At 34.8% G+C, this 19763-nt stretch overlaps 1 protein-coding gene across 3 annotated transcripts in view; it reads right to left on the bottom strand.

The window, feature by feature from the left end:
- The window catches only part of ODF2L (outer dense fiber of sperm tails 2 like), a 169983-nt gene that overhangs the window by 69183 nt on the left and 81037 nt on the right, over window positions 1-19763 (bottom strand). Inside the window, exon 19 of one of the 3 annotated variants that reach the window (XR_008418808.1) lies at window positions 1750-2548. The exons of the other annotated variants lie outside the window; for them this stretch is intronic. The gene's annotated coding sequence lies outside the window, so the exon portion shown is untranslated. Of the gene's footprint in view, window positions 1-1749; window positions 2549-19763 lie in introns of those variants that run through there. 3 annotated transcript variants of the gene reach the window in all.

Genomic DNA, 19763 nt, shown 5'->3' with positions numbered 1-19763 from the left:
AGTTTGAATAAAGAAACCTGTCCTTCCAACTAAATAAGAGCCTCTTTAAAAATCTGTCATTATAGAAAAGAGAATTTTAAAATATATTTTGGTATCAATAGGGAAAATTTGAATATGGCTTGTATATTTTTATTGTGATAATGTTATCATAGTTATTTAGGAGAATGTCTTTATTCTTAGACGACACATACTAAAGTATTTTGGGGTGAAGTCCATGAGTTCTACTACTTTTAAGTGGCTTAACAGTAACAAAGGGGGGTAAAATATAGCAAAATAAGAGTGGTGACTCTACATGAGGGGTGTATGGCTTCTATTATACTAATTTTCAACTTTTCTGAAGGATTATTATTTTTCAAAATAAAAATTTAAGAGAAGAAATGTGATTACAGACTTGTGTCTTAGTAGCTAACATACAAGTCATTGAAATGCTTCATTTTCATATGTTCCCACATTGCTATTTATCTCTAACATTAATTAAGACCTACCAATGTACCAGGAAGAAACCACTATAAATAGATATAATGGCCCTATATGGAAAACTCAGACAAATGCTATTTCTTTTAAGCTGTACTTCAGAAATACTTAGGGAACACCACAGAACCTTAGTCTATTGTGATTTGGAGAGATACCTGGAACACATTTATAGCAGCTGCAGTATGCTGATGACACATGGGTTCTTGTTTTTCATATTCTTTACTTTTCATCATGTTTATAGACAACATGTAAAACCCCCAAGCCCGGATAAGAGCAGTCTTACTGTAAGCATGTGGGGGCTCTCTTGACCCTGACTGACTGAAGTAAGGAAGGCTGAAGAGGGGTAAATCTCCCCAATTCATGTGGGAGGTGTGGTGGGGGAATTTCCCACCCATAGAAAAAGTCGGAAGCATCAAGAATTTTTAAAGCTCCCCAAATAATTCTCATATGTAACCAATGATTCTCATTTGTGAACCACTGGTCTAGAAAATTGTTTCTTGGTGTGTCTGTGGACCACCAGCATCCACATCACTGGAAAACTTGTTAGAAATTGAGAATCTGAGGCTTCCCCCAGACACACAGAATCAGAATCTGCTTTTTAACAAGATCCCTGGGGATTCGAATGCACATTCAAGTTTGAATACAACAATGGGTACAATGATCCAGCAGGTAGAGGCTGATCCAATACTTTAATGATATTTGACATCCTTGTCCTATAGCCAGACTGTGATAAAAAAGTTTTGTCCGTAAAGAACTCAGTCTTAAACTTATAGATGTCCCACTCTTCCAACTACTTAAGACTTTACAGGACAAGAAGAATTCCTCCAAGTTCCTCTTAGTAACTGCAGAGTACTTCATAGATCCTGAGTGTACTACAAATGTCTCTTGATCATGCCAGTAGAAATAAGAATGCTTTGAAATTAGAAGCTATATTTGATCAAAGGACTATAGATCTCATGGTGTAAACATGATACACCAGTCCTTCCTTGAAAGTTTAAGGAATATCAGTAAAGAGAATCATACTATTCCTGATAAGCTCTTTGCAATCTGTGGATTTTTAGGAAACTAAAATACAGTTCACTTTCCTCCCTTATCACCATGGCTACCAAGTGCCAAATTATTTCTTTTAACCAAATGCATCGAGAAGGCCTGTGGATTTTTACTATTTCATTCCTTTCTATTTACAGCTTAAAAATGTAAATTGAAACTGTACTTTAAAGAAAAAAAAACAATTTTCTGAAGGTGTTCTCTAGAGAAAGGCAATGAAAGGTGAAATAAATTATGGAAAGTGTTTATTGATAGCAAACATGTGATGTTTTTGCAGCACAGGTTACTCATTAATTCAACTAATAGGAAAAATATGCCACATGAGTAAAAGCTTTCCAAGGATGGTTATGGACATGATAATAAAATTTTGTGCATTTTGCTGCTTTGGGTTTGTTGTTGCTGTTGATGCACCAGTACAGCATTCTAAAACCTTTCCCCACAGCGCGTTTGACACATACCCAAACAAATAAATTACTATTCCCAGCTTGACTTCTAGAAAGAACAAGAATTTCACGTGCCAACCCATGGCTGAGCCATAGTATGTATTTGCTGAAAATAAAAAGAATAGTTGTCATTTAGTGAAGGCTTAACATATGTTAGGCACCGCATTAAGTATATTCATGCTTTGCTTTACTCAGCTCTCAAACAACCCTATGATACATCAGTCCCATTCTCCAAAAGTGGAACATGAGGATTAGAAAGCTTAATTTAGTTGCTTTAAACCAGCCAACAGAGACCAAGCTCTTCTCCTATAATACTTCTCATTGTCAGAAAGATTTTCCCAGCAATATCTCTTGACCAGAACTGGAATTCTGTGAAACATGCAGGATGGCAAAAGCCTGACGTATGGGTCTTCTGTGCTTTTAGCTCATCCTCATCTTGCCCAGGAGGAACATAGTGCTGGTAGGATCATCTCAACAGGAGGTGGCAGTATGTGGCACCGAGACTTCTTACAATGCCAGGGATTTCCAAGAAGGAGCCAGCTTCCTACTTACAGGTTTCCTACCTCCCCATACCTCTTGGTCCTCTGCGAAGGAGATGGAGGGAAGGGATAGTTGCAGAAATTAATTATTTATTAGGATAAGTCTCTTAACCCAGGCCATTCTAACAACAACAACAACAATCCTGATTTCATGTATTGCTTTGGTATATTTAAACCGTTGTATATTGTCAGAAATAGTATATGTTTTATCCAAGACTTAAAAATACTGTAACTTATTAAGTGTATAAGAGTTCAATTCTTTCTTCCTATTTTTTTCAATGGCAGAATCTCTTGCATTCCAAAGTCAGTTATGAGGGTAAGAGGACCTGCCTATCAAATGGATAACAAAAATATTATTCATCACAAATAGAAAACACCCACTGAAATACAATCATATTTTAATCATTAAAGGAATCTTGTGATCTCCATAGCTGGATACAGGTCTTATGAGCCTTATATTCAATACATACATGGTAATAGAACACAGAAATACCCTCTCATATCCACTTCAAGGAAGAAATCATCTGGCAGCATACACCATAGTTTATTGAGCCACTCAATATGTCTAACTTTCATATATTCTCAGCTTTAGGCAACAATATGTCTGCATACATCCGTGTGACTAGTGAACTTCAACAGATGTTTATTTTGAACTTAAAATACACAAATTAAATCAAATTAAATACCTACAGGAAATTAGATTTCAAGCCAATCAAATTACATGAAGGAACAGACAAACTCTGTAAGATTAAAAAGTTAATAAAATATTTTTAAATATTTTTAAAACTTTAAAACTGACATTAGTTTTTAAATTATAGTTACCCTCAATATACCAAGATAGTAAGTAGGTTAGCTCATAAATGAGTTGTGGGCAAATTGAGATTTCTATCTTCTAAGAGGCTAGTTGTGTGCAAATACAGGATTTTGAAATTCTTTTCACCTAAAAATCGATAACACTTCCAGAAGGAATGTGTTTGGTTGGATAGGACGACAATAAACAACTGCCTTGGATCAGCAAAAACTTGGGGTGGTCCTTTTTCCACGTTTTTAATCTTAGATATCATCCTGAGTCCAACACGTCTGCGTGTCAAATGAATGTTTGCAAAATGTCGTCATCCACTGGGAGCTAGGAAAATTCAACTTTGGCCCAATGCTAAATATATATGCATACATATACATACACACACATATATATCAGAAGAATTCTTTAAGTAAAATACCAATTCAAGGTCTGAAAGTCAACATTTGTTCTCCAAATGTCCATATTGTCCATATGTATGTACTCAGATCCTTAGTTTTCTTAAATTTTTGAATGAAAAGTGATGAAGTTCTGCCATGCCACAATATTACAAAGCCTAAATTAATAAAACAGACAGCATGCTTAAATTAAAGAATTTGGAGACATAATGATTGAAAACACAAGCTCTGTGGATAGACCTTAAGAGTCACTTCAGGTTGCTGTGTCTCTGGTTATCTGATCAGTAAAGTGAGGTAATTATAATTATCTCATAGTGTTGTTATGAGATTAAATAAAATACTATATGCCAAGAACTTAGCACACTGCCTGATTCACAGTGGTAAATGTAGTGTTATCGAACTATTCTTATTAGAGCACCTGGGTGGCTCAGTCAGTTAAGCATCTGACTCAGTCTCAGCTCCGGTCTTGATCTCAGAGTTATGAGTTCAAGCCTTCTGCTGTGCTCCACATTGGGCATGAAGCTTACTTTAAAAAAATTCTCAACAATAGTTTTAATTACAGAAATGAATGGCTGAATACTGCCTCAGTTGTGTTTGTCACCTTCATGGATAGTTCAAGGGAATTTCTGCAGATTGGCAGTTCAAAGTCTCTGAGACTCTTAGAAACTACGAGACTTCTTGCCCCACTCTCACCTCACCCCATGGATGATCTGAAGAGGTATTTAAAAGGCTATCACTCTGCAGGACTCCCAGTTTCTATTTGCAGTTCTAATCCAATGCTTATGACCTAGTTTGCATGTTAACCCCGTTTCTGAAATATGGGTGCGGATAGAGTGTGCACAGAGTGTGGGGAACAAACAGAGTGTGTTGTCCATTTTTTCTCAGAAACCTGGACATATAAAGCCAAGTCAATGTAGCCCAAGCCTGGTACAACAGAAAAAATGTTACCCAAGTTTAGGCCTAGTGGAATTATAATCTAGTCAGCTTTGAAAATCAGAGTCAAGATTTCAAAGACACATTAATTAGAGTCAAACTAACAAATCCACCAGATCAAAAAAAATCTACTTACAATCTTTTACACACCATTATGTTTAAAAATTTGTTAAAAAGTTTGCCTTGCTATCATGTGTTTCATTTGGCAATAGTTTTGTCAGGTCCAGTGAAAACCCTATTCATCAGATTTTAGAGCATTTAAATATGGCTGTTTTGAATGTTTTTGTAGCCACAGCTGGTGCCAACGTGTTGATAAAAAGTCATTCAGGAAAGCAATTCTAAGAATATGGTTGCCATTGATATTCTCTCCAGGCCAGGTGTGTAGATCAAATGTCAAGCTACATTGCCAGGTCTGATGCATAATTAACAGACACTAGGACATTTAGCACTTGGCAGCATGGAACTGAATAAAGAAAACTAAACACAATTTTAGAAGCTTACCATGTGAAACTTAGAATAAGTGGTTCTGCGCTATCTCCTCCCTTCTACCTGCTGCCAAATAAAATTAAATAATATTACTTTTCAATTAGTTAATATCATACAGTTTACAAAGTACTTTCACATGCATTACTCATTTAACCCTCAGATCCACATGAAATGGAGTTTGTGAAACTCTGGAAGAAAGCATTATTATTCATATTTTAAAAGCTAAGATAGGTGAAGTGGTCTATGCAAAAATAGAGAGATAAACAATAAATCTAGAACTTCCTCTTAAAGTGCCCTAATGATCAGAGCACCAACAAAAAACTAAGACTCTGAGATGCATCAAACATTTGGAAACCTATGGCTCACACCACTGGTGGCCAGACCAGCTCCAAAGATGACAAGAGACTGATGTGGCATAGAATGGGTTCCAGAAGCCTACTCTTCCTATTATGACCAGTGGACTGTGGGCTGGCTCTTGAGATCTGAAAGGAAGAGAGGATATAGATTCTAGGGTATAATGTTAAATTACAATGGTATATTCTAGTGGGTGGAACTGAGAATATTTCTAATATCATCCAACAGAGTTAATAATTCTGATACTGTCAACTAAAAAAAAAAAAAAGTCCAGCATCTGCCTTTGCTTATATGTGGCTAGATTTCAAATATTTCCAAACCATATGTGGATTTAACATGGATTTGATGATACCGTATAGCTGCTTTTTGATTTCTTGGTTGACTTTTTTTTTCATGTTGGAAAGAGAACACAAAAGATCAAATGAAAAGAACTGTTGCCAGAAAAATGTTTAGTCCATCTTTCTTTGCACAACTTTGGATTCATAAATTCAATCTTGTTTTATTGAGCTTATAATTTCCTGATGTTTTTACTTAATTTTTCTTAATCCATATATATATCTACAAATTATTCTCATAGCCTCATCCATAAATGACTTAATACATGACAGGAATGTAGTTTTATATATAAAATATCCAATCAATGTCAGAATTCGTAGATACCTGAACAACAGAAAAAGAATCCTAAAATTCTGTAGGAAGAGGGTTGTATACGATCAATAGTTCCATTTTATTTCCATAACATATCCAAAGGCAGCAGGCAAAATAAAAAATAAAAATTCAAAGTTATATTTGGTTGGCCAGGAGATCAGATTCCAAAATTTTTGTAAATGCTGCCCAAAGCAACCGAGTTAGCATAGAAGCCCCATGGGAGGAAGTAGAGTGAAGCCCAGCAGAGAAACAGTCCAGCAGTGGCAGATATCAGAAATTAAGAAACAAACAAGCAAGCAAAACCACTTCCCAAGCTCAGAGACACATTCTGAAGAAGCTATATTCCTTTTCTGAACCAGGTGTAAGAACGGAGTTGAGCTGAGTATCAGAACAAGCCTCACTGAACCTGGTTCATTCAGAGAAATAGAGGAACCAGTGACAGCTAAAAAAAAATAAAAATAAAAATAAAATAAACTAGATTTGCAGGAAGCTTAGTGTCATCTAAGAAGATGACAGTCTTTCTTTTGTGAAAACCATCTAGTTTTCATGTGTATGTATAGAAGATCGCCTGACCTCTTCCCACTTTTGCAAAGGGCTGATATAGGAAATTCAATACATTCCATAAGGAATATATCTTTGTATGCTACAAAACTTTGAATGTATCTTTGTACAAATCAAAATTCAATACATTCAACGAGGAAAATTCAAAAAATTCAATAAATAACACAGCACCAATACAAAGAGGCTATAAAAATGAGGAGTAAAGCAACAAACTTTATATTCAGATAAAAAACACTCAGCAGAGCAACACTGCTACAGAACATATAAAATTATGAATGAAAAGGTTTTCCACAAAATAATAAAAACAATCTCCTCTATAAGAAAAAGTCACAAAGTAAAAATGCCAGATCTTAAGAAGAAAATGTTGAAACAGAGGAGATGAAGCATAAGCTATGAGAACTGAGGAAAGAAGCAGAAGAATAAAATAAAACTGTCACAGAAATTAAAATGAAATTGGAAAAAGATTAAGGGCAACACATTACGGAAAACATACAAGGGACATAGAAGATAAAATGAGAACAACAAATATAATAAAAAAATAAAGAACTAAAAGGGATTGCAGAAAAAATGAGAGCTGTAGATAGGTATAGAAGATCCAACATATACATAACTGGAATCCCTAAGAAGAAAATCTAAACAACAGAACATAACTATTGAAAGACGTAATTCAAGTACACTATCTATAGCACACAGAGTGTACTAGGATGAATTTAACCAAGATAGTCAACATGGAGACATAATCTAGTATATCTACTTATCTCCAAAGATAAGAAAAAACCTTTTGAGCAATCCAGCAAAAAGATCAAGTATGTTATAAGGAAGGAAATAATCACAGTGAACTTGGACTTCTCCAGAGTAACATTTATCACCAGGAAAATATAATATAAACAAAATATAATCTATTATGCAAGGAATTAGGAAAGAAAGCAAGAGTTAAGGATTTAACATCAAACCAAAAGAGACTTTAAATTTACAGGCTAGAGATTACAACATGCAACGATTCCAAGACTATTGTTCCCATCCTTTCTTCACTAAACTTCTAGAGACAAAGGACTGTCAGTGAGCTTTAATACACTTAACTATAGAACCAAAACACATTTGGAGATTAGAGGGACATAAGACAATGCAAATATTTTATTTCTTGCCAAGGTAGAAATTATACCATGAACAGAAACTGGAAGAAAAAATCGGAAGGAAAGTGGGAAAATAAGAACACAGATTCCCTCTTGTGTAGTATCTGGAGTAGAAGTATAGCATTTAAAGGTGACACATTAAGTAATACCCACATAAACATTTAACGATACAAAGGTAAATTCTAAAGCTAAGTGATGGAGAAGAGACAGGGAAACAAGGAAAAATAGGAAACATTTTAATCTCATCATTACTCATATAAGGGAACTCACAGACAATGCCTAAAGAACTAAGACTATTAAATAAAGCTATAATTGTAAAAGTAATAGGATAAAACTGCAAACCTTTCTTAATATCAATAGAATCACACAGAGAAAGAAAAATGAAGAAAACAAAAAATATACCTACACTTCCTTCTCTGTCCCAGCCTGCACCTATGCTTCCCTATAATCAATAGATGAAGAGAAGACTCAGGCCTTGTTTACAGATAGTTCTGCACAATATGCAGGAACCACCCAAAAGTAGACAGTTGAAGTACTACAGCCCCCTTGTAAGACAGCCTTGAAGAACAGTGGTGCAGAGAAATCCTCCTGGTGAGCAGAACTTTGAGAAGTGTACTTGGTTGTTCACTTTGGAAAGAGAAATGGCCAGATGTGTACTGATATACAAACGCATGGGCTATGGCCAATGGTTTGGCTAGCTGGTCAGGAACTTGGATGGAATTGGCGGACATGATTAGAAAGTTGGTGACAAGGAAATTTGGGGAAGAGGTATGGATAAAATTCTCTAAATGGGTAAAGATCTCCATAAGGATAGTTGTGTCCCATGTGAATGCTCATCAAAGGATGACCTCAGCAGAGGAAGATTTTAATAATCGAGTGGGCGAGGCAAAATGACCCATTCTATGGATGCCACTTAGTCTCCTTCTCTAGCCACCCCTGTTATTGTCCAATGAGCTCATGAACAAAGTGGCCACAATGGCAAAGATGGAAGTTATGCATAAGCTCAGCATCATGGATTTCCATTCACGAAGGCTGACCTGGCCATGGCCACTGTTGAGTAGCCAATCTGACAGCAGCAGAGACTAACACTGAATACCCAAAATGGCACCAGTCCCTGGGGTGATCAGCCAACTATCTGGTGACAAGTAGATTACAGTGTATGGCATCCATTATGGAAGGGGCATTGATTTATTCTTACTGAAACAGACATTTACTCTTGATACGGATCTGCCTTTCCTGTACACAATGCTTCTGCCAAAACTACAATGCATGGATTTACAGAATGCCATATCCACCAGCATGGTATTGCACACAGAATTGTTTCTAATCAAGGAACTCACATCACAGCAAAAGATGAGAGTCAATGGACTTATACTCATGGAATTCACTAGTCTTACCATGCATGCTCCCCACCACCCTAAAGCAACTGGCATGACAGAATGGTAGAATGGCTTTTGAAGATTTAGTTATAGCACCAGGTAGGTATCAATACATGGCAGAGCTGAAGTAAAGGAGAACTTGTATGTGTTCTGAATCAGCATCCAATATGGTGCTGTGTTTCTCCCATATCTAGGATTCAAGGGACTGGGAGTGGCACCAGTCACTATTAACCCTAATGACCTAAGTAAAATCTTCCTATTCCCACAATCTTATGCTCTACTGGCTTACAGATCTTAGTTCCAAAGGAAAGAATGTTTTTACCAGGAGACACAACAATAATTTCTAGAAATTAAAACTCTCATTCAGCCACTGTGGACTCCTTATGCCTCTAAAACAACAGAACAAAATGGGAGTTATCATGCTGAGTGATTGATCCTGACAACTAAGGGAAAATTGGACTGCTACTCCACAGTGAAATAAGGAAGAGTATTGAAATACAAGAGATCCCTTCAGATGTCTGTTAGTATTACCATGCTGTATGATTAAAGTCAATGGAAAACTGTAAGAACCCAATCCAGGCATAACTACTAATGACCCAGGCCTTTTAGGAATGAAAGTCTGAGTCACTCCACCAGGTAAAGAACCATGACCAGCTAGGTGCTTTCTAGAGGCAAAGGGACTATAGAATAATAGTAGGAGAAGGTAGTTACAAATACAAACTCTGATCACGTGACCAGTTACAGAAGGAGAACTGTAGCTGTCATGAGTATTTCATGAATATTTCATGTTTGTGTGTGTGTGTGTGTGTGTGTGCATGTATGCAGCAAATATCTTTGTTTTCTTTCCTCTCTTATTTCCTTATCATGTAACATAAGATGTAATAACTTTGCTTTATAGTATTTAAATATAGTTAATTTTACATCACAGTATTTAGGTTACAGGATATCAAGGAAATGGGTAAACATCATTAAGAGAATCTGTCCCTCTTCTGGGTAAGGAGTTAATGCATTTTTACTTGTACTCAGGGTAGTCATATCATGTTAGTACAATTATGATGCTGTTAGTATCTGTATTTGGAGATTAAGAATGGTTTAAGAGATTCACATGGGTGCCAAATTGACAACGGGTGGACTTGTGATAGTTAACTTTATGGGTCAACTTGATTAGGCCATGGCATGTCTAGATACTTGGTTAAACAATATTCTGAGTATGTCTGTTGGTGCATTTCTGGAAGATACTAACATCTGAATTAATAGACTGAGTAAAGCAGATTGCCTCTCTAGCGTGAATTGGCCTCATCTAATCTGTTCAAGGCCTGAACAAAAGGATGAATAAGGGTGAATTTACTTTCTCTCTCTCTAGCTCACTGTCTTCAAATTAGGACGTTGGTCTTCTCTTGCCTTTGGACTCAGCCTCAGACGGAAAACATACACCATCAAGTCTCCTTGTTTTCAGGACTTCAGACTCAGACTTCAAGTTATACCATCAATTCTCTTATTCTCAGGCCTGTGGACCCAGATTACAACTATACCATCAGCTCTCCTGGGTCTCCAGCTTGCCAAAAGCAGATCTTAGAACTTGTCAGCCTCCATAATCACATGAGCTAATTCTTCATTATATTTAGAGAGAGAGGAGAGACAGAGAGAGAGAGAATTTCCATCCTATTGGTTCTGTTTCTCTGGAGAACCCTGGCTGGTTCAGATTTATGAAGTACTAAGAATATTAATAAAGTTATAATTACAAAAGTAACAGTGAGAACAAAAAAGCATTCCTTTTTGTTGTTCAAGTTTAGTTGACATACAATGTTATATTAGTTTCAGGTATACAACATAGTGATTTGATAAGTCTGTTCATATAGATGCTGGAGAGGATGTGGAGAAATGGGAACCCTCTTGCACTGTTGGTGGGAATGCAAACTGGTGCAGCCACTCTGGAAAACAGTGTGGAAGTTCCTCAAAAAATTAAAAATAGACCTACCCTATGACCCAGCAGTAGCACTGCTAGGAATTTACCCAAGGGATACAGGAGTACTGATGCATAGGGGCACTTGTACCCCAATGTTTATAGCAGCACTGTCAACAATAGCCAAATTATGGAAAGAGCCTAAATGTCCATCAACTGATGAATGGATAAAGAAATTGTGGTTTATATACACAATGGAATGCTACGTGGCAATGAGAAAGAATGAAATATGGCCTTTTGTAGCAACGTGGATGGAACTGGAGAGTGTGATGCTAAGTGAAATAAGCCATACAGGGAAAGACAGATACCATATGGTTTCACTTTTATGTGGATCCTGAGAAACTTAACAGAAACCCATGGGGGAGGGGAAGGAAAAAAAAATAAGTCTATTCATTACACAATGCTTACTATGATAAATGTAGTTACCATCTGCCACCATAAAAAATTATTATAATTTTATTAACTGTATTCTTTACACTGTACTTTTCATCTTCATAACTTATTTATTTTATAACTGTAGGTCTGTATCTCTTAATCCCCTTCACCTACTTCATCCATCCCTCACTCACCTCCTTTCTGGCAATCACCAGTTTCTTCTCTGTATTTATGAGTCTGGTAAACCTTTCTTAATATCAGTGGAATTACACCCAGACATTAAAGAAAAGAAAACCAAAAACAGGCCTTATATTCAAAGACCTGAAAACTATAAATTTAGAAAATATAAAATAACGAAATACAAAACTATCTGTTACATTGATAAATGTAAGAAGGCTACAAGATTAGATTAGTAAACCCACTCTATACTGTCTTCAAAAGCACCTAAAATAAAATAATCCAGAACAGCTAATCAGAGAAGAATGGCATACCAGGTAAATAAAAGAAAGAAAGAAAGAAAGAAAGAAAGAAAGAAAGAAAGAAAGAAAAGCAAAAGTTACAATATAATATCAGAGAAGGCAGAACTCAAGTTAAAAAGCACTAAATAAGGCAAAAAAAGAACTTTATAATACCAAAGGTAATTATATAATGGTAAACATATAACATTTATGACTATATATGCCTCAAGTAACTAAAGAATATATAATAAGAAATAAAACCTTACTAAAAATGGGAAACTTTAATTCACCTCTCTAGGCTAAGACAGATCAAGAGAGAAAAACATTAAGGATATGATACAGATGACCTATGTAACAAAATTAATTAGACTTATTTAGTTATAAATGTCACACTCTATATTCCAAAAAAAGAGATAACATCTTCTATTTAAGTGCCTATGAAAGAGTACAGAAATTGGTAATGTACTAAGATCCAAAGAAAACCTCAATGCATTACAAAAACTAGAAATGGTACGGACAAAATTCTCTGATAACTATTCAATGCTACTAGTGAACAGTAAAATCAGAAAATAAAAAGTCAATATCTCTTGGAATTAAGAAAAATTCAGTTAAATGATTCTTAAATCAAAGAGGAAAATTCAAAACCAAAATTGTAGAACATCTAAAAATCAATAAGAAAATAACACATTGCTAAAGCAATGCTAAGAGGAAAACCAGAGCCTTAAATACTTCTATTACAAACATGAAAGAATGAAAATAAATAACTGGAGCATTCAACTTAAGAAACCAAAAAAGAAACAAAACAGAATGAAGGAAAGACAAAGGAAGAAATCAATAAAGATGAAAGCAGAACTTAAGAAGTTAGAAAACATATGATGTATTCAAGGTGCTGAAAGAAAAAAGCCTGCAACTAAGAATACTCTTTCCAACAAGGCTATCATTCAGAATAGAAGGAGAGATAAAGAGCTTCCAAGACAAACAAAAGTTAAAGAAATTCATGACTACTAAACCAGCCCTACAAGAAATATTAAAGAGGAATTTTTAAATGAAAAGGAAAGGACATAAGTAAAAGTAAGAAAAATAGAAAGTGCAAAAGCAGTAATGTTAAGTATAGCTATAAAAATCAGTCAAGGAATTCACAACATAAAAAGATGTAAAATATGACACTACACACCTAACATGTGGCAGGGAGAGTAGTAAAGAAGGGATTCAAACTCAAATGCCCATCAACTTAATACAGATCATTATATACATAAGATATTACATATAAACCTAATGGTAACCACAAATTTAAAAAAATAGCAATAGATAAGCAAAAAATAAAGACAAAAGAATACACAAATACACACAGAAAACTGTGTAAGGAAAGAGCAAGAGAAGAAACAGAGAAGAAGTACAAAAAGAACCATAAAACAAGTAACAAAATGGCAGTAAGTACAATCTATCAATAATTACTTTGAATGTAAATGGAGAAAATGTTCTAATCAAAAGACAGGGTGATAGAATGAATACAAAAGCAAGATCCATCTGTATGCTACCAACAACAGACTCATTTCAGACCTAAAGACATGCAGATTGAAAGTGAAGGGATGGAAAAGCATTTATGATGTAAATGGAAGTGAAAAGAAAGTAAGTGTAGCAATATTTACATCAGACAAAATAGATTTTAAAACAAAGACTGTAACAAGAGACAAAGACACTATATAATCATAAAGGGAACAATCCAACAAGAAGATATAATGATTATAAATATTAATGCACCCAACATGAAAGCATCCAAATACATAAAGCAGCTAATAACAAACATAAAGAAAGTAATCGATAATAATACGACAATAGTAGAGAACTTTAACATCCCACTTACATCAATGGATAGAGCATCCAAACAGAAAATCAACCAGGAAACAATGCCTTTGAATTACACATTGGACCAGATGTATCTAACAGATATATTTAGAACATTCCATCTTAAAATACCAGAATACACATTCTTCCCAAGTGTACATGGAACATTCTCCAGAATAGATCACATATTAGGCCATAAACAAGTCTCAACAAATTTAAAAATATTGAAGTCATACCGTGCATCTTTTCCAACCACAATGCTATGAAACTAGAAATCAACTACAAGAAAAAATCTGGAAAAAACACAGATACATGGAGGTTACATTAACATGCCAGATAGATAGATAGATAGATAGATATCACGTATATAAATAACATGTTAAATAACAATGAATGGGTGAAGAAATCAAAGAAGAAATCAAAAAATGCATGGAGACAAATGAAAATGAAAACACAATGTTCCAAAAAGGGATGCAGCAAAAGTTGTTCTAAGAGGGAAGTATATAGCAATACAGGCTTACGTCAAGAAGCAAGAGACATCTCAAATAAACAATTTAACTTTACACCTAAAGGAGCTAGGAAAAGAAGAACAAACAAAACCCAAAAAGTAGTAAAAGGAACAAAATAATAAAGATGAAAACACAAATAAAATAGAACTTCAAAAAACAATAGAACAGATCAATGAAATCAGGAGCTGGTTCTTTGAAAAGATCAACAAAGTTGATAAACCTCTAGCCAGACACATCAAATAAATAAACAAATAAGTAAATAAATAAGAGAAAGAACTCAAATAAACAAAAACAAAAATAAGAGAAATAACATGTAGAAATACAAAGGATTATAAAATATGATGAAAAATTATATGCCAACAAATTAGACAACCTAAAAGAAATGGATAAATTCCTAGAAACATATAACCTTCCAAAACCAAATCAAGAAGAAATACAAAATTTGAATAGACTGATTACCAATAATGAAATTGAGTCAGTAATCAAAAACTCCCTAGGGGTGCCTGGGTGGCTCAGTCCATTGAGTATCTGACTTCGGCTCAGGTCATGATCTCATGGTTCATGGGTTTGAGGCCCACGTCGGGCTCTGTGCTAACAGCTCAGAGCCTGGGGCCTGCTTCAGATTCTGTCTCAGTGTCTCTCTGCCCCTCCCCTGCTCATGCTCTGTGTTTCTCTCTCTCTCTCAAAAATAAATAAACAATAAAAAAAAATTTTTTTAAACTACCAACAAACGAAAATCCAGGACCAGATGGCTTCACAGATGAATCCTACCAAACATTAAAAAAAAATTAATACCAATATCCTGGTTTCTCTTCAGATCATGTAAATCTTTCACCTTTTACTAAAGAACAGTTAATACCTATTCTTCTCAAACTATTCCAAAAAATAAGACAGAAAGCTTCTAAATTCATTCTATGAGGCCAGCATGACTCTGATACCAAAAATGTAAAAAGACAGTACAGAAAAAGAGAACAATAGGCTAATATCTCTGATGAATATGGAACGCATATATCAAAACAGAAAAAAAAAACATGACAGCAAAAGAGAACTATAGGCCAATATCTGTTGAACATATTTGCAAAGTATTAGCAAATCAAATCCAATAGTACATTTAAAAAATCATTGAACACAATCAAATGAGATTTATTCCTGGGCTGCAAGGGTGGTTCAATATTCACAAGTCAATCAACATGATACATCACATCAATAAGAAAAAGATAAAAACCATATGATCATTTCAATAGATGCAGAAAAAGGATTTGACAAAGTACAACATCCATTCATGATAAAAAGTAGTTTCATTCATTCATAAACAAAGTAGGTTTAGAGGGAATATACCTCAACATAACAAAGGCCATATATGAAAACCCCACAGTTAACATCATACTCAATGGTGAAAACCTGAGAACTCTTCCCCTAAAATCAGGAACAAGACAAGGATCTCCACTCTCACCACTTTCAATCAACACAGGACCAGAAGTCCTAGCCACAGCAATCAGACAACAAAAAGAAAGAAAAGGCATCCACTTTGGTAATGAAGAAATACAACTGTCACTATTTGCAGATGACATGATACTATATAGTAAACCTGAAAGACTCCACCAAAAAAACTACTAGAATTGATAATTGAATTCCGTAAGGTTGCAAGATACAAAATCAATATACAATATCCATTGCATTTCTATACACTAATAATGAAGAAGCAGAAAAAGAAATTAAGAAAAAAATTCAATTTACAATGGCACAAAAAAATAATAAAATTCCTAGGAATAAATGTAACCAAGGAAGTAAAAGACCTGTATTATGAAAATTATAAAAACATGGATGAAAGAAACTGAAGACAACACAAACAAATGAAAGATATTCCATGCTCATGGACTGGAAGAACAAATGTTACTAAAATTTCCATACTACCCAAATCAATCTATAGATTTAATGCAATACCTATCAAAATACCAACTGCGTTTTTCACGGAAATAGAAAAAATAATCCTAAAAAGTGTGTGGAATCACAAAATACCGTGGATAGCCAAAGCAATCTTGAAAAAGAAAAACAAAACTGCAGATATCATAATCCCAGATTTCAAGATACACTACAGAGCTGTGGTAATCAAAACAGGATGGTACTGGCACAAAAATAGAAGACACATAGATCAATAGGTCAGAATAGAAAACCCAGAACTGTTATTATTATATAGTCTTTTAATTATTATCATAAATCATATGGTAGATTAATCTTTGACAAAGGAAGTAAGAATATGCAGTGTGAAAAAGAAAGTATCTTCAACAAATGGTGTTGAGAAAACTGGACAACTATATGCAAAGAATGAAACTGGACCACTTTCTTATACCATACACCAAAATAAACTCAAAATGAATTAAGGACATAAATGGGAGACCTGAAACCATGAAAACCCGAGAAAACAGCACAGGCTACAGAAACATCTTCTACATATGTCTTCTGAATCAAGGGAAACAAAAGCAAAAATAAACTATTGGAACTACATCAAAATAAAAAGCTTCTGCACAGCAAAGGAAACAATCAATAAAACTAAAAGGTAACCTCTTCAGCAAATGGTGCTGGGAAAACTGGACAGCGACATGCAGAAGAATGAACCTGGACCACTTTCTTACACCATACACAAAAATAAACTCAAAATGGATGAAAGACCTAAATGTAAGACAGGAAGACATCAAAATCCTCGAGGAGAAAGCGGGCAAAAACCTCTTTGATCTTGGCTGCAGCAATTTCTTACTCAACACATCTCCAGAGGCAAGGGAAACAAAAGCAAAAATGAACTACTGGGACCTCATCAAAATAAAAAGCTTCTGCACAGCAAAGGAAACAATCAGAAAAACTAAAAGGCAACCGACAGAATGGGAGAAGAGATTTGCAAATGACGTATCAGATAAAGGGTTAGTATCCAAAATCTATAAAGAACTTCTCAAACTCAACACCCCAAAAAACAAATAATCCAGTGAAGAAATGGGCAAAAGACATGAATATACACTTCTCCAAAGAAGACATCCAGATGGCCAACCAACACATGGAAAAATGCTCAACATCACTCATCATCAGGGAAATACAAATCAAAACCACAATGAGATACCACCTTACACCTGTCAGAATGGCTAACATTAACAACTCAGGCAACAACAGATGTTGGCTAGCATGTGGAAAAAAAGGATCTCTTTTGCACTGTTGGTGGGAATGCAAGCTGGTACAGCCACTCTGGAAAACAGTATGGAGGTTCCTCAAAAAACTAAAAATAGAACTACCCTATGACCCAGCATGGCACTACTAGGCATTTATCCAAGGGATACAGGTGTGCTGTTTCAAAGGGACACATGCACCCCCCATGTTTATAGCAGCACTATCAACAGTAGACAAAGTATGGAAAGAGCCCAAATGTCCATCAATGGATGAATGGATAAAGAAGATGTGGTGTATATATACAATGGAGTATTACTTGGCAATCAAAAAGAATGAAAGCCTACCATTTGCAGCTACGTGGTTGGAACTGGAGGGTATTATGCTAAGTGAAATTAGTCAGTCACAGAAAGAAAAAAAATCATATGACTTCATTCATATGAGGACTTTAAGCTACAAAACAGATGAACATAAGGGAAGGGAAAAAAATAATATAAAAACAGGAAGGGGGATAAAACAGAAGAAACTCATAAATATGGAGAACAAACTGAAGTTTACTGGAGGGGTTGTGGGAGGTGGGATGTGCTAAATGGGTAGGGGGAACTAAGGAATCTACTCCTGAAATCATTGTTGCACTATATGCTAACTAATTTGTATGTAAATTAAAAAAATAAAATTTAAATTTAAAAAAATACTATAAGGTAACCTACTGAATGCGAGAAGATATTTGCAAATGACATATCAATAAAGGCCAAGTCTCTAAAATATATAAAGAACTTATATAACTCAAAAGCAAAAATAATAATAATCCAATTAAAAATGGGCAGAAGACATGAACAGACATTTCTCCAAAGAAGACATATACATGGTCAACAGACACATGAAAAGATGTTCAACATCACTCATCATCAGGGAAATGCAAATCAAAACCACAATGAGATATCACCTCATACCTGTCAGAATGGCTAAAATCAATAACACAAGAAACAACAGTGTTGACAAGGATGTGGAAGAAAATAAACTTTCATGCACTATTGGTGGGAATGCAAACCGGTACAGCCACTGTGGAAACCAGTATGGAGGTTTCTCAAAAAATTAAAAATAGAATTACCATATGATCCAGTAATTCCACTACTGAATTTACCCGAAGAATAGGAAAACACTAATGTGAAAAGACACATGCACCCCTATGTTCACTGCAGCATTATTTACAATAGCCAAATTATGGAAGCAGCCCAAGTATCTATCAATAGATGAGCAGATAGAGAAGATGTGGTATATATATGCAATGGAATATTACTCAGCCATAAAAAAGAATGAAGTTTTGTCACCTGCAACAACATGGATGGAGCTAGAGAGTATAGTGTTAACTGAAATGAGTCAGTCAGAGAAAGACCAATACCATATGATTTCACTCATATGTGGAATTTAAGAAACAAAATAAATGAACAAAGACAAAGAGGGACAAAACCAATAAAGAGACTCTTAGCTATTGACAACAAACTGATGATTACCAGAGTGGAGGTGGATGGGGTGATGGTTGCAATAGGTGAAGGTGATTAAGAGTACCCTTCATATTATGAGCACTGAGTGAGTACAGAATTGCTGAATCCCTATACATTACACCTGAAACAAATATAACACTATAGGTTAACTATACTGGAATTAAAACTAAAAAATAAAATAAAAATTTTTTAAATTAACAAAAAAACAAGTTAGAAAACAAAAACTGAAACCTGGTGCTTTGAAAAAAGTCAACTAAGCAGATAAACTACTGGCTAATTTAGTCAAGAAAAGAAATGAAAAATTGTGCTAATAAAGTCAGTATTGAGGGAGAAATTACCACAAAAGTGAAAAAAAAAAAAAGACCAAATCTTAGTAAATTGGACTATTTTCTCAGGAACAAAAATATCAAAACTGACCCTACAAAAGATATAAAACAGCACATGAACAGCTCAATTTCCATAGAAGAAACAGAGAAATTCATCAAAGAGCTACTGCTGCCTCCTGCCCATTTTCCCTAGCTAAAACACCAGGTAGAAATAATCTCTCAGGGGAATTCCATAAAGCTTTCAAAAAACAGATATTTCCAATGCTATTTAAAATGTTTTAGAGTATAGAGAACGAATTTCAGTTTCTGTTTTTGAAGTAAGCAAAACACTGATGATAAAATCTAATAAAGCCCATAAAAAAGAAAACTATCTCTAATCTCATGTATGAATATTGAAGAAAATTTCTAAATAAGTCCAGCAGCACATTTAAAAACAAT

This window comes from Panthera pardus, unplaced genomic scaffold (assembly GCF_024362965.1).
Source record: "Panthera pardus isolate Hobbes unplaced genomic scaffold, ASM2436296v1 HiC_scaffold_11, whole genome shotgun sequence".
NCBI lineage: Eukaryota > Metazoa > Chordata > Mammalia > Carnivora > Felidae > Panthera > Panthera pardus.
The sequence above is the reverse complement of the archived record's forward strand: the minus strand, read 5'-3'. Positions and strand labels throughout refer to the sequence as shown.